Raw genomic sequence first — 13,301 nt, 5'->3', positions numbered from 1 at the left:
GAGAGAGTGGGGAACACTTCAACCAAACAAGAGAAGACGGGGACATTTTCTCTCTCCATATTTCTAACAGGAATTTAGCAGGAAGAAGGGAGTGGGGAAGGGAAACTTAGCTTGTGTAGCTCCAAAAGATAGAACCGGGACCAAGTAGACCCAAGTTAGAGGGAGGCAGATTTCAGCTCAACACAAGACAATTAGAATTGTCCCCAAGTGGAATGGCTTAACCTCAAAACCGAGTGAGTTGTCCATCCCTGGAGGCTTTAAAACTAGAATGGACAGTGTCCCAATACATTGCAACTGCTCTTCAGGTGAAACCATCTAGGCCAATGATGTTAAAAGCAGTAGACCTTTGATATGTGATTACTTTACATCACCCAAGGGAAAGCCTTTTACCTTGAGCTATGCAGGAGGGGAGAGGATGAGAATATACTGAGATCCTAATCATCAATGAAACAAGGATACCACTGCATGTCTAAAGGGGTAGGCTGCATACACAATACACACAGCAGAGATTTAAGGGCCTCTGATAAGATCATCTTCAAGCTATGGTAGAAGGAAAAAGGTTATCAAAAGTCACTTTAGAAGCTCCCTCTGAAGGAGTAGCCCATATATTCAAGGATCTCATCATGACTCCCAGTTTGGTATTGGCATGCCTGCAGTGTTCTACATATATAATGTGATTAATGTAAAAGGAAATGAATGGTCAGGTGTTTATCAAGGAGGAGTGGCATCTCCAGTCTCTGTTATCAGACCAGGAGGCATTATCTTGAAAGTAAACATTTCCAGGAAGGATGATTCTATCTATGGGAGGTATCATAAAAGAGGTCATTGGGGCAGCAGAGGTGGTGAAGTGAATAGAGTACTGGCCCTGGAGTCAGGAGGACTCGAGTTCAAATCTGTTCTCAGACACTTAACACTTACTAGCTGTGTGACCTTGGGCAAGTCACTTAACCCCAACTGTCCTTCCAAAAAGCAGGAAATACAAAAAGAAAAGTGGTCAGGGGCACTAGGCAAGATAAGTGCTTATGTATATAGCAGAAACAACCTTTTTCAAGAAAGGATGGGTCTCTCTCAAAAGAGGTTCTCTGGGTGATCCAAGGTTACCACTTGCTATCTAGAGGGGGTTGTGTGATGACCTCTGAGGTCCCCTTCAACTCTAAATAAAAGTCAGTGTTTTTCCTTTGCAATGGCACTAACACCTTAATAATTCTATAGCATTATTTTTTCTTCTGAACATTATCTTTTTTTATATCCAGGATGTGCTAGAGACTCATTATTCTTGAATGCAGTGCAATTTAATTTGCAGAAATGAGGAATTCCCTGTCCTCATAATCCTCCCTTGCCTCTGCTTTCTCTTCCTCTTGTTTAATCATATATTCATCGACCACCTCCCCCTCTCATTTTTATTAAACATTTTGTCCTTAAGGAGAGGAAGCCATTTATCAAAAGATAACCCAATGGGATCTATATGTTTTATATGAGTATTTGTATCATAGAAAGTCTGCCTGATTCAGTGCTTAGGGATTCTAAGTATTACTTTTTCCTCCTTCTAGATTTCTATTTATTTGAAGTGATTAGATTCTTACCTGATTATCAAAGGCACAGACCCTCTCAATTTATTTACTTGGCTCTTAGTCTGACTGAAGCCACACACTTACCCTCAGCCAACAATGGTTCTAAAGTATGATATGGCCATTAGACAATTCAATGGGGCATCTTTGGCTGTATGAATAGAGGTATAGTTTCCACAATGAGTGGGGCTGATATCAAACCACATCTGGATAACTATGTCCAGTCCTGGAAGCCACATTTTTGGAAAGACATTGATAAGCTGGAACACTTCTAGAAGAGGTTGTCCAAGTTGGTAAATTGACTTAAAATTCTGCTGTGTATGAATCAGTTGAAGGAATAATAAATGCTAGTGCTAGAAAAGAGGCTTATGAAGGGGGAAGGATGATCTCCGTCTCAGAATATCCACACTACCATCTAGTAGGAAGGTTGTTAGGACAGGACTAGTACAAATGGATAGAGGTTAGAGGAAGGCAGATTCGAGGCTCAGCATAAGGAAATCCTTTCTAACAACAGGGGCAGCATACTGATAGATACTGAGCTGCCTCTCACTGGAAGTCTCCTAGCAGAGGTTAGGTGGCTACTTGTCAGGGCATTATACAGGGGATGGTTGGTTCCCTGCTTCAGAAAGAGTTTGAAATAGATCTCCTCGGTCCTTTCTGACCCTGGAATTCTAATAATTTCATGATTCTATTACTCTGAATTCTCTTTACGATTTTACTTTTTCCCTTTTCTTGACACTATTCTTGATAAATTTCCTCTTACTGCAAAAATCTGATTTTTTTTTTACCATTCCAAATTTCTTTCCTTCTTGGTTTGATTGTTTTCTAAAGCACTCTAAAAACTTTACTCTCACCTTCAATTACAAGACTCAAGAGAGACATAGAAAGGTAAATAGAGAAAACACACACACACACACATAACATGTTATTTAATAAGAGCAAACTGTTTACATCCCTATACGGGAAACTGATACCTGTTAATACTGAGAATTCTATACCTATGGCAACACCTAAAAGGGATATACATAAATAGAGAGCATGGGTATAAATGACACAAAATGATGATTAAAAAAAAAAACCTTATTAAGGGCTGCAAAGGGACTGCAATGGAAGAAGAGGAAAGAATGAAGTAGAAAAGGGTACATTATGCCACACAAAAAGACATAAAAACATTATAGTAGAAGGAAAGAAGGGAGGGAGATGGGCATTATATGAGCCTTTCTCTCATTTGGTTCTGGTGCAAGGAAGGACTAACATAATCAGTTAAGTATAGGACTCTATTGAGAAGAGACATAATACTTATCATAACAGAGGGAAAGAGAGGAGGGAGAGGAGCATTGCATGAGAGCTATTCTCGTCAATCTTGGTTGGAGGAAGAAATAATGTACTACATTAAGTATAAAAATCTATCATACCCTACAGGCAGTAGGAGGGGGGAAAGGGTTATAAAGGTGGGGGGGGTAGAAAGGAGAGAAGAAGTAGTAAGGCGGAAGGGTAGGAAAAGGGAGTGGGGCTGATAACAATGGAATACTGAAGGAGGAGTCTGTCCAAAGGAAAATTCTTAAGGAGGGGAAGGGAGAAGGGGAGAAGAATATAAGCATAAACAGGGGAGGGAACAGGATGGAAGGAAAGAAACAGATAGTAATCATAACTATGAACATGAATGGAATAAACTCTCCCATGAAACAGAGGCAGATAGCAGAATGGGTTAAAAACCATAATCCTACAATAGGTTGTTTACAAGAAACACATCTGAAACAGGGGGATAGACACAGGGTAAAGGTAAAGGCTGGAGTGAAATATATCATGACTCAGCTAAAGTAAAAAAAAATCAGGGGTAGCAATCCTTATCTCAGACAAAGCAAAAGCAAAATTAGATCTAATTAAAAGAGAGATGGAAGGAAACTATATCCTGCTAAAAGGCAACATCGAAAATGAAGCAATATCATTACCAAACATTTATGCACCAAGTGGTACAGCATTCAAATTCCTAAAGGAGAAGTTAAGGATGTTAGAGGAAGAAATACATAGAAAAACTATACTAGTGGGGGACTTCAACCTCCCCCTCTCTTTGCTTGATAAATCTAACCTCAAAATGAACAAGAAAGAAGTTAAGGATGTAAACAGAACATTAGAGAAGATTGATATGGTAGACCTCTGGAGAAATGTGAATAGGGATAAAAAGGAATAAACCTTCTTCTCAGCGGTACATGGCACATATACAAAAATTGACCATGTACTAGGGCATAAAACCTCACAATTCAGTGCAGAAAGGCAGAAATATTAAATGCATCCTTCTCTGATCATGATGCAATAAAAATTATATGTAATAAAGGGCAATGGAAGGATAGACTAAAAACTAATTGGAAACTAAATAACTTAATCCTAAAGAATGAGTGGGTCAAACAAGAAATTATAGAAACTATAAGTAACTTAATTCAAGAGAATGACAGTAATGAGACAACATACCAAAGCTTGTGAGATACAGCAAAAGCTGTTCTTAGGGTAAGTTTTATATCCCTGAATGCATACATAAATAAAATAGAAAAAATGGAGCTCAATAAATTGGGCATGCAACTGAAAAAGGTGGAAAAAGAACAAACTGAATATCCCCAATTAATTATACTAAATTAGAAATAATTAAAACAGAAAGAGAGATTAATAAAATTGAAATTAAGAAAACTATTGAATTAATAAATAAAACTAAGAGCTGGTTTTATGAAAAAAACAATAAAATTGATAGACCCTTAGCCAAAAAGATAATAAAAGAAAGAAGAAAACCAAATTATGAGTATCAAAAAAAGGTGAATCTACCTTCAATGAAGAGGAAATTAAAACAATAATTAGGAATTATTTTGCCCAATTGTATGCACATCAATTTGACAATCTTAGTGAAATGGATAAATATTTGCAAAAATATAAGTTGCCCAGACTCATTGAAGAGGAAGTAAACTACTTAAATAACCCCATCTAAGAAAAAGAATTTGAACAAGCCATCAATGTACTCCCAAGGAAAAAATCTCCAGGGCCAGATAGTTTTATTAGTGGATTCTGTCAAACATTTAAATAACAATTGACTCCAACTCTATTCAGGAAAATTGGAGGAGTCCTACCAAATTCTTTTTATGACACAAATATGGTACTGATACAGACCAATTTCCCTTATGAATATAAAGGCAAAAATTCTAAATAAAATATAAGCAAAAAGACTATAGCAACTCATCACAAGAATAATACACTTTCATCAGGTAGGATTTATTCCAGGAATGCAAGGGTTGTTCAATATCGGGAACAAATCAACAACAAAACTAGCAGAAACCATCTGATTATCTCAATAGGCGCAGAAAAGGCTTCTGACAAAGTACAACACCAATTACTATTAAAAGCACTAGAAAATATGGGAATAAATGGAGTCTTTCTGAAAATAGTAAGTAACATCTATCTAAAACCATCAGCAAGTATTATATGTAATGGGGATAAGCTAGAAGCATTTCCAATAAGATCAGGGGTGAAACAAGGATGTCCATTATCACCCCTCTTATTCAATTTGGTACTAGAAATGTTAGTAAAAGTAATAAGAGAAGAAAAAGAAATTGAAGGAATCAAATTAGGCAAAGAAGAGACTTGGCTATCACTCTTTGCAGATGATATACTTAGAGAATCCTAGAGAATCAAGTAAAAAAAAAACTACTTGAGATAATAAACAAATTTGGCAAAGTTGCAGGATATAAAATAAACCTATATAAGTCCTTGAATTCCTGTATATTTCTAATGAAACCCAACAGAAAGAGATAGAAAGAGAAATCTCATTCAAAGTTACAGTAGACATTATAAAATATTTGGGAATCTACCTGCCAAAACAAACCCAGGACTTCTATGAACACAGTTACAAAACACTTTTCACACAAATAAAGTCAGATCTAACTAACTGGAAAAACATCAATTGCTCATGACTGGGTCAAGCTAATATAATATAAAAATTACAAATTTACCTAAATTAAATTATATATTTAGTGCCATACCAATCAATCTACCAAAAAATTACTTTGTAGAGCTTGAAAAAAATAATACCAAAAATTCATTTGGAAGAACAAAAGGTCCAAAATATCAAGACAATGAAAAGAAATGCTAGGGAAGGTGGCCTAGCCATACCAGATTTTAATCTGTATTATAAAGCAGCACTCATCAAAACTACTTGTTACTGGCTAAGGAATAGAGTAATAGACCAATGGAATAGATTAGGTACACGAGACTCAGCAGCCAATGACTATAGTAATCTACTGTTTGATAAAACCAAAGACCCCAGTTTTGGGATAAGAACATACTATTTGACAAAAACTGCTAGGGAAACTGGAATATAATATGGCAGAAATTGGGCATAAACTAATATCTAACACTGTACACCAAAATAAAGTCGAAATGGGTGCATGATCTAGGTATAAAAGCTGATATTGTAAGCAATCTGAGAGAGCAAGGGATAGTTTACCTGTCAGATCTATGGAGAGGGAAAGACTTCATGATGAAACAAGAGTTAGAAAGCATTATAAAATGCAAAATGGATAATTTTGATTACATTAAACTGAAAAGCTTCTGTACAAATAAAGCCAATGTTACCAAGATTAAGAGGGAAGTGGAAAATTGAGAAAGAATTTCTACAATCAATGTCTCTGATAAAGGCCTCATTTCTAAAATATATAAAGAATTGAGTCAAATCTATAAGAATACAAGCCACTCCTCAACTGATAAATGGTCAAAGGATATGAATAAGCAATTCCCAGAAGATGAAATTAAAGATAACTATAAGCATATGAAATGTTCTAAATTGTTAGTGATTAGAGAAATGCAAATCAAAACAACTCTGAGGTACCATATCTCACTGGTCAGATTGGCTAAGATGAAAAAAAAACAGGAAAATGATAAATGCTAGAGAGATTGTGGAAAAATTGGAACACTAATACATTGTTGGTGGAGTTGTGAACTGATCCAACCATTCTAGAGAACAATCTGAAACTATGGCAAAGAATTGGAAATCAAGGGGATGCCCATCAGTTGGGGACTGGCTGAATAAGTTGTGGTATATGAATGTAATGGAACACTACTTGCTATAAGAAATGAGGAGCAGACGGACTATATAATAACTTGGAGAGACTTAAATAAACTGATGCTAAGTGAGGAGAGCAGAACCAGGAGGAATCTGTACACAATCACAGGCACAACATATGGTGATGACTAACTTTGATGGACTAGGCTCCTCTCAGCAATGTAAGGTTATAAGACAACTCCAAAAGACTCATGATTGAAAGAGATATCCACATCCAGAGAAAGTGATGCAGAGTCTGAATGCAGATTGAAACAAACTATTTGTTCTGTTTCTTTTTCTTGTTTTGTTTTGTTTCCTCTTTCCCACTGATCATTCCATCAGTTATAATCCTTTACAACCTGACTAAAGATTAATGTGAAGATATTTGTAGATACTATATTCTACTGCATGCCACCATGATGGGGGGGAGGAGAAGGAGGGGGAGAAAATGTGAAACTCAAGGGACTGTGGAACTGAATGTTATAAATGAAAAGTAAATAAACAAACCAATTTAATTAAAAAAAAAAAACTTTACTCTCCTGTGCAAAACCGAATCTCTTAAACCCATCTTCATTATTTAAGTGTCTGCTTCTCTCAACCCTGGCAAACATTCTCAATATTCAAGCATTCACAATTCTCTATTGGTTGGTACTTTTTTTTTGCTTTATTTTGGAGGGGGGAAGGCAGAGCAATTAGGGTTAAATGACTTGCTCAAGGTCACGTGGCTAGTAAGTGTTAAGTATCTGAGGCCGAATTTGAACTCAGGTCCTCCTGATTGCAGGGCCAGTGCTCTATTCACTGTGCCCCAATGGTTGGTACCTTAAAGCAAGCAAAGGGGAGCCAGTGTTGGGTGGGGAGAACAAATCTAGCACTGAGTTCTACTGGAAAATTACCAGATTCTTCATATCATCATCACCACCACCATCACCATCACAACCACTACCACCACCACCACCATCATCATCATCATCATCAATCATCATCATCATTTATAGAGGTAGCATGGTTTACTGCAGGAATTAGCAAACTCCTGCCTGTGGGCCAAATAGAGCCCACCACCTTTATTTGTATGGCTTGAGAGCTAAAAATCATTTTAGCCATATAAAAAATAGGTGGTGGGTGGGATTTGGCCTGTGGGCCACAATTTGCTGACTCCCAGTCTAGTGGATAGAGAGTTGGTCTTGAGTCAAAAAGACCTATGTTGATATATTGATCGGGTAATTCTTTTCAAGTCACTTAATTTAATGGGGAATGTATCAATTGGCATTGATAAAGGAAATTCCTCATCAGGAGTTTTCTAACCCAAAGAAATCAGAAGACTAGTTAAAAAAAAAAAACTAGGTAGCACAGTGAGTAAGAGCACCAGCTCCAGTGTTGGGATGACCTGGAGATCGAATCTGGGCTCAGATACTTAGCACCACACCCTGAAATAACTGGCTGTGTAACCTTGAGCAAGTTACTTAACCCCAATTGCTTAAAAAAAACAAACTAGTTTGTTTTTCTTTAATGCTTTAACATTTGCAAAGGGTTTCCTTCAATTACTCTGTGAGGCCATCAGGACAAATTTGATCAATTCCATTCTACAGATAACTAAGCTGAGGTTTAGAGAGTTGTAACTTGCCCAAATAAGATAGCTCATATGTCTTAGAGCATGCATACAAACTCATATAGCATGACTCCAAGCCCACTACTCTTTACGGAATTTTACAGTATCTCTGTGACACAACGTGCCCTGTTTTATGGATTTGTCAATTTGACTGTCCTCATCCATGTGTATTTTTGTATCAGGTTTATTATAGACTTGGAATAATACAATCCTAGGATTGGAACAAAGTTCAAAATAGAACACTTTATCTGTCTAGTTCACTGTCAATCTTTAATAAATATTTGTTGATTTGTAGAATTGAAAGATGTGTACCATCTACATGTAGGTATCTGACCTCTTTTTAAATACCTCCATTGTTGGCAAATGTTCTATCATAGAGTCTCTAGCATTCTTCCAAATAAACCAAAGGGCTATGTAGTTCAAATAATAAGGTGAGAGCTCAGAGAATTCACCCTACAAGCCATGAGCCCCATTAACCATAGACCATTCCTGTTCCCTAGTCTGCAGGGTCCTGTGATACAGCTAGAAACTTCTGACAGTAGAGTTGCCTCTAAACTCTAAGTCTCAGTTTATACATCTGTAACATATGAGAAGGTGGATTTTGTCAAGGATCCTACCCTTTTCTTTGTTTCATAGATCTGGACATTTTGAAGAAGCCTATTAACCACTTTTCTGAATAATGTTTTATAATGCATAAAATAAAATATGCAGGATTACAAAGGACACCAATTACAGTAAAACAAAAATGAAATTTATTTTTCTGTTCAAATCTATAGACCCCCTGAAATCTATCCATGGGCTCCTTGGGGGTCCATGATTTCCAAGTTAAAAACCCTTGGTCTAGACAATCTCTAAGATCCCATTTCTAATAGTTTGTTTTCTATTTTATTATTCCATGTTCTCATGTTCTATATTCTCTGTCCTCTATTTTCACATTCTTTATTCTAAGGTCCCTTTCAGTTTTGATGCTTTATGTTTTAATGGTTCCTTCCATATCTAACTTTCAACAAGTGCATGACTATATATGCAGTAGGTGTCCTCTCAAAAAGTCTTTGAGACAAAGCATTTTGATTTCTTAATCAGCCAAAAAATTCAGTAGGGAAGAGCAGCTTTGATTCAGACTCTAAAGATAGCTTTGTCTTCATGCTAAACAAGAAAAGATATCTGTCCATCCACTCTTATTGGAAAATTCATTAGATAGGAGTAGATTTATTTTAAATATTCTCAATACAGCACAAGTAACAATACAGACTCCTTAGGCAACTACTAACACAAAGCAGCATCAATTAAAAAAAAACTATCAGGGAACAATATAGCTAGGTGGCCCAGTAGACAGAGCACTGGGTCTGAAGTCAAGAAGCTCCAAATTCAGATACAGCCTCAGACACTTAATTTAACTGTGTGGCCTTGGATGAGTCACTTAATCTCTACCTGCCCCAATTTTCTCATCTGTAAAAATGAGGATAAAAATACCTACTTCCGAGGGTTATTGTAAAGATAAAATGAGATATTTGTAAAGTTTGCAATATTTGAAAATCTTAAAGCACTAGATAAATGGTAGTTATTATATTACTAATATGATTATTATTATGGTGCTATGAAGATTTTTCAAAGGATTACAAGGCCAATAAAACAAATACAATAAAATCTGATTTGAAGAACCAAACATGATAAACAGCAAGCATTCATAAACAGCCTTACTTATCATCAGAATCATATATAATGAATGGCTGGATCATCAGGCTTGAGTGTTCCCTTGAATATGAATCAGACATGCTCCTAAACGAGTGCTTTTGACATATAAATACAACCACTTTGGTTTTTTCCCAGTCACAAAACCAAGAGATCATCATATGTAGATATGGTTGGTGGATATGATTTATGAACCACTATACATTTTGGGGTATACATTTTAGTAGGTATTAAAATGTGAGATATTATTTCCATACATAAATATTTCAGGGGTCTGTGGGTTTGATAGTATAAGCACTCTCTTCAATGACAGAGGACAACAATCTAGTAGGATCACAAAATCACAGAATTTGAGAATTAGAAAGGCTTCAAACGCCACCTTATCCAACCAGTGTACAAAAGGATTGTTTAGATGCTCAGATGAGGTAAGATATGTAAAGCCTTTGGTTTACCTTACTGTGCTACATAAACGCTCATTAGCTATTATTACTACTAAATGAATCCCCAGGCTCACAATACTCAACTACCCAATCCGTTTCTGTAGGATGATCTCCAAGGAAAGGGGATGGGATGGGATGCACCACCACCTTTAGAGACAGGCTATCCCACTTTCAGAAGGTTCACCTCATTTATGACTAAATCCATCTTCTCCTTTTAAGTAAACCTCTCTGAATTTATTTGGTTCCATTCTTGGACTGTCAGTTATTTGGTAGGACTGGCTTTCTCTCTGCTGTTCCATAACCGGAGAGCTCCAGGTCACTTTCATACCATAACAGGAGAGCAAAGAAGTATTTTTGTAGCTTGCTGCTACTGGTGATGCTGCTGTTATGGCTGTTACAACCCCAGAGTGATTCTGGATTATTATCTCTCACTCCCCATAAAATGTCTTTCCAAGATCTGTTGATTTCACTTTTCCATCCAGGATACTTTCAATTTAATTTCATAACATTTGTATATATGAGCATGTAAATTTTATTGGGCCTCACACTTAGGACTAGAGATATAAAGGTAGATGTGACTTCGGTCTTGCTCTTCAGGTAGGTACAGTCTAATAGGAAGGAAAGTGCACATACAACTATGATTCAGGGGAGAAAGAAAGCTTCCCATCTCTGGAAGATACCTCCTTTTCTCCTCTGACACTGCTGCCCACTCTAATGCAGGCCCTCATCTCCTCATGCCTAGATGACTGCAATCACCTACTCGGACATGCCTGCCTCCAGTCTCTCTCCACTCCAGTCTTTCCTCCATTCAGCCACTCAAATGAGCCTACTAAAGTGTAAGTATAACCATGACACCCTATTAAGTAGCTTCCTATTGCCTCCAGGACTAAATAAAAATGCTGTTAGACATTCAAAGTCCTTCACAATCTGGCCATCTCCCACCTTTCCAGTCTTCTTTGCACCTTACTCCCAGGTTCACACTCTTTGATGCAGTGACATTGGGCCCCTGGCTGTTCCACAAACAACACTCCATCTCTTAGCTCCTGTTATTTTCTCTGTTTTCCCCCATGACTGGAATGTTCTCCCTTCTCTATTCCAACCACTTACCACCTGGTTTTCTTTTTTTTTTGGAAGGGCAATTGGGGTTAAGTGACTTGCCCAAGGTCACATGGCTAGTTTTGTATTAAGTGTCTGAGGCCAGCTTTGAACTCTTAGTCCTCCTGACTTCAGGGCCGGTGCTCTATTCACTGTACCACCTAGCTACCCCCACCTGGTTTTCTTTAAGTCCCAGCTAAAATCCCACTTCTATATGAAGCCTTCCCCAACCCCTCTTAATTACAGAGCCTTCCCTCTATTATTTCCTATTGATCCTATATACAGATTGCTTTGTATATATTTTTTGCATGTTATCTCCCTCATGAGACTGAAAGCTCCTTGAGGTTCTCTTTTTGTATCCCTGGAGCTTAGCACAGTGCCTGTTACAAAACAGGTGCTTAATAAATGTTTCCTGACTGATTACTGGGGAAAACATTAGCTTTGGCATCAGAGGAGCTTAGCTGAAATAGAGGCATTGCCATTTACTAGCTGTACAACCTTCTGTAAGTCAATTTGCCTGTCTTGGCCTCAGTTTCCCCACTTGTAAATTGAGGAAGAGTGAATTAGACGGACTCTAAAGTCCATTCTAGTGCTAAATCTATGATTCTATGATTCTATGAACTTCCTTTCCTTCTACTACTCCTAAGCACTTTAAGAAACTGGCATGTATCTGGATGAGGGTGATCCCAAGGGAGAGGAGACTCAAAGCCATGCCAAATGAGGGCCAGTTGGAGAGATGTTTAGGCTGGAGAAGAGAACATAACTGGGGTTTGGGGGACACAATGAATGTCTTCAAGTATATGAATAGCTATTATGTGGAAAAGTAATTGGACTCATTTGGTTTGATTCATTCCCCAGAGGCAAAAATACTCTAGGAATAATAATACAAGAAGTTAGAGATATGCAGATTTCACAATATAAAGAACATTCTAACAATAATGCCCTACAATGGAAGTAGTGAGCATCATGTCACTCATTTAAGTAGAAGCTAGGTAACCCCTTGTTAGTGATATGGTAGTCAGAAGTTACACTTCAGGTAGACATGGCACTGGAAGACGTCCAGTGCCTCTTTCAATAAGTCTATCATTTTTTATTTGGAAAAATGAACTCTTTATAATAGCTTAAATAACAAGGAATGGATGGAATGTGGAATTTATATTCAAATAGAGCTGTGATAAGATCAATGCTGTGCTAATCCACCCATGCCTCCTCATTCTGTTTGTCCTTTGTTCATACCCTTCCATAAGTTTGCTCTAGAGGATTCACCCAAGGTACTAGGGACCTCCATCACCCTCAGCTGACATTGTGAGGTTCCCAAGAGATCTGATACTCTTGCCATGGGGCTATCCCTTCTTCTTTTTCTTCTTGTATTTCTTCAATGGTAACCTTTATGTTACTTCTCTTTGTAACTAGTAGGTTATAGTTTTACACAAACATACACACACACTACACAAATACACACACACAATTTTATATATATATATATATAGAGAGAGAGAGAGAGAGAAAGAGAGAGAGAGAGAGAGAGAGAGAGAGAGAGAGAGAGAGAGAGAGAGAGAGAGAGAGAGAGAGAGAGAGAGAGAGAGTTGCTTTTCCATTGTCCTCTGGGCGATAAACATTTTCAATTCTTCAGAGATAATAAATAGAATTCTATATTTTACAACCTTAGAACAAGGTAGGAATTTTTTATCTTACTTAACCACCAGTTTTTACTATGAACTCATGGATAGGCCATAAGACAAGAAAAGAATGTTCCTTATTACTAGAGGAGTTTGCTCCTTGAGCAGTACCCTCGAGGGAAAAGGACTATACAAGAGACA

General features: G+C 37.3%; 1 protein-coding gene across 1 annotated transcript in view; it reads right to left on the bottom strand.

Annotated features, from left to right (window-relative positions):
* FAM135B (family with sequence similarity 135 member B) overlaps nt 1-13,301 on the bottom strand; it is a 438,393-nt gene that overhangs the window by 126,616 nt on the left and 298,476 nt on the right. The window lies entirely within an intron of this gene.

The sequence above is a fragment of the Petaurus breviceps genome, unplaced genomic scaffold (genome assembly GCF_028583685.1).
Source record: "Petaurus breviceps papuanus isolate PSGF00001 unplaced genomic scaffold, PetGlider_PUasm1.0 98, whole genome shotgun sequence".
NCBI lineage: Eukaryota > Metazoa > Chordata > Mammalia > Diprotodontia > Petauridae > Petaurus > Petaurus breviceps.
This window is presented reverse-complemented; position numbering and strand designations above follow the sequence as displayed.